Source organism: Propithecus coquereli, unplaced genomic scaffold (assembly GCF_000956105.1).
Source record: "Propithecus coquereli isolate 6110/MARCELLA unplaced genomic scaffold, Pcoq_1.0 Scaffold20, whole genome shotgun sequence".
Taxonomy (NCBI): Eukaryota; Metazoa; Chordata; class Mammalia; order Primates; family Indriidae; genus Propithecus; species Propithecus coquereli.
This window is the reverse complement of record NW_012144967.1, coordinates 11,037,699-11,041,469: the sequence shown is the minus strand read 5'-3', so window position 1 is coordinate 11,041,469 and position 3,771 is coordinate 11,037,699.

Genomic DNA, 3,771 nt, shown 5'->3' with positions numbered 1-3,771 from the left:
TTTTATTTATTATTCCAGGGTTTTGTGAGGGTACAAACATTATAGTTACACTTTATGTCTTTGCCTCACCCAAATGCAGGTTAAAGGCATGCCCTTCCCTCCCTTTAGTGCTCCCCGTGTCCTTTAGTTGTAGATTAAAAAGGCATAAAGGCATGAAAGTCAGCTGAACATCATCTGCTCAGAGCACAGTACTGAGGTTACAAGTAGTGACAGATAAGTTTGATTTGATGACATGGGCACAGCTAGAATAGGGGTCTGCATGAGGACAGAAACAGTATCTTGTCGTTACTGTATCCTGAGGGCCAAGCATAGAGCAAGTAAATATTCATCGAATACCGGAGAGAAGGAAGGCAGGCAGGGAGTTGGGGGGCGGGGTGGGGAGGTGCTTTCCTTACAGGCTGAATTTGGGCAGAATGTGGCCACCCCCATCTCCAGGCTTATTCTCTGAGCATCACCTGCATGGACTATGTCCAGTCTCAAAGATTGTCCATTCCTCTCAGCACTGGCTCACTTGGAGCTTCATCAAGTGCGTGGCCTGACTCCTGATTGTCTGTCCCCACTCTGTGACGCTGGAGTCCTCCTGAAGCTGGGGGAGGGGCTGACACTCTCTGTTCAAAGAATCTTCTGGTCACCTGGCAATACAAGATATCAGCGTCACTCATTGACTTCATAACCCAAGGTGTCACAAAGAAACGTTTTTAGGGAGGTTTGAAGAGAAAACACTGGAAATCTTCAATCTGAAGGTTTCACATAGAAGATTAAAAGATCACTGAAGAACCAAAGGAGAGGCTGGGTGAGACCAAGGGGGAAAAAAAGGATCCTAGACTTGCTTACTCAGAAAACTGTCTTAAATAGAACTGTTTAAGTCCAAGTCAAATATTCATTAATTCATCTATCGATCGATTGAGGGATCACTATTTAGCAATTCAGCAATACTTCACTGAGTGCACACAGCGGGTGGAAGGAAACTACCATTTATTGAGAATCTGCTATGTGCCAGAGCTGAGCAGGGTGATATACAAATGACTGCCTCATTTAGCCTTCTGGCCACTACTTCCTCCTCCTCTTCTCCTCCTCTGCAGCCTCCTCCTCCTTCTTCTTCTTCTCCTTCTCCTTATCATTCTCCTTCTTCTTCCTCTTCCTCTTCCTCCTCCTCCTCCTCCTCCTTCTTCTTTTCATTGAACGCTTACCATGCACCAGGATTTTTGCCAAAATCTTCACATTTGTTATATTGCTTGATTCTGACAATAACTCCATGAGTAGATACAAGTATTATCTCTTGGCAGCTGAGGCAGCTGAGGCTCAGAAACATTACCAAACTTGTCCAGGGTTGCAAAACTAGTAAGAGGCACGATTTGCTCTGGAAGCCACAAGAATTTCAGCTCTACAACTTTTTAAATAATGGATGAAGAGGCAGTGCTCAAGAAATTAACTGATGGGGAGGCTGCATGCTGTGAACTTACAGCCACTAAAGGTCATCCAGTTTTTTATTTCAGCCTGAGAGTGTAGGCTCTAAGAGTTCCTGAATCACACAGTTAGCATTACATAAAGGACTGATATCTATCTTTAGTGAACTTTGTTGATCTCTCTTTGGTCTTTTTCTGGCATCTTCTGAAAGGGGTGACTGTTCGGTTGCTCAACTGCAAATGAGATCACCCCTCTGTCTGTCCACTCTGGGGACTAGGAGAGTGACTGTAATATTCAGATATCTTTTTCAACTCAAGTAAACCCAATACAATAACAATATCGAGTACCTACTACACACCAAAGTCTGTGCTGAGCTCTAGGAACACAAATATGAATGAAACTTTGCCTTCTAGATTTTCCCAAGTTGAGCAGAGGAGATAGATCTATATATAAATAGCAGTGTGAGAAGAGCTAATAATAGGCACATGCATAGTGTATTTTTTAGAAATTATGTTAACTAAAGGTCTTTATAACAACAAAAAGATTGAGAAAGTGCTCTATGTGATGGAACAATTTAGAAAAATGTATTGACAGTTAACAGTTACAGTTCTATGTAAAAATATATACAGCAAACAATGTATGATGTACAAATATACTTAAAGGGTAGCTCTGGTGTTAATTGCAGATGCCATTCTTAACACATCAATGGGGAAACCCTCACCCAGGATGTTTTCTGATTCTCATCTGAATCCTAATCCTCCTCTCCTCCTCCTTCTCTTCTTCCTTTCCTTGTTTCTTTGTTTCTCATTGATTGATCTCTTAGGCTATTCTGTGTTAGACTTGTTCTTTTAAATTTTTTTTCTGCGACAGAACTGACATGCTAATAGCTAAGTACTCTCGTTCTCTATGTCTGCAACTGTTCAGTGTTTGAAGTACAGATTCTTTTTATTTGGAGATTCTTGTTGACTAGGAGTTCCAATTTCCCTTATTATTTTTTTTTCTTTAAAAAGTCCAGGCACCATAGGGCAGATGCTGAAAAAAGCCACCAAAGAAAGCACATATCTTGCTGTTCTAATAAATTGCTCTTTGGTGAGGTGTCTCAGAAAGATCTATGGAGACCACCTGGGCCTTGGTGATCCCAGGAAAAGGGTATTTAAATCTCGTTTAGTATAGGACTACAGGGAAACACGGTGCTGGTCATCATATGAAGGAGAAATTTGTCCGTGGGTTATATGAGTAATATATATATGGATTCCCCATAATTTTCCAAGTACTGTGTTAAGCTCTTTTCTCAGGTTATAATATTAATCCTCATGACAATTTTCGTTTCATTATCTTTCAGATAGGAAAATAAGGCTTAGATTACCAGGCTCCCGATCATGCAGACGGTCAATGGTAGTTTGGGTTAGAATACAGATACGTCAGGCTAAAACTCGAAAATCACTCCACTACAACAGGGTTGTCAGACCTTATGTTTAGGAGATCTGGGGTACAGCTGTGAATCTGCACTTTTAATTAATATTCCAAATGATTCTATGGTCAAGCACCAGCTGTCTTCAAAGAGCTTCCCTACAAAGAATCACAGAAAATGATGGGAAACCTAACGCAAATCAACCAAACACATAGTGACTCAGCGATCGCTGTGTGTAAAGCTCTATCTGACTTAAAGGTAGATAAAAATATGACAGTTTGTTTTTGTAAAGGAATTTTTTCCCTCAAGATGTAGACAGAGTAAAAGTTAAATAGTGATAAAGTGTGTAAATGTCAGCTTATTCTGTCAGTAGGAGTGGTATCACAAGACTCTATGTGATTCAATGACAAATAAAATGCAAGGAAACTACTTTCCAGAAAAAGTCAGAGGCGGGGGCAATTTCTTCAGATTGGGGTGTTCAAGGCAGGATCCCAGTGCAAGGTGGGAGGTGATCTGGATTTTGGAGAATGAGTGGACGAGAACTGAAGTGGGGTGCTTTCAACAGAGAGTGACAGTGTGGACTGTAACCCAGATAAGGCTCTTTTCCATGTATGGCTCAGTCTTTGCATGGTGTCACGTACAAGGAAACATGCTTTAAGAATCAAAAAGTAATTATATGTAATTGCAATCTCTACTTATGTCTCTCAAGGAATATTAAAAGAGAACCAATTCCTCAATCTACTCTTGGGATTTGGGTGACAAACTATCCAAGTTTTCCCAATACTGAGAGGTCTCCTAAAATATGGGATTTGCAGGATTAAAACCAGGAAAGTGGCCGGGCACGGTGGCTCACGCCTGTAACCCTAGCTCTCTGGGAGGCCGAGGCGGGTGGATTGTTTGAGCTCAGGAGTTCGAGACCAGCCTGAGCAAGAGCGAGACCCCGTCTCTACTAA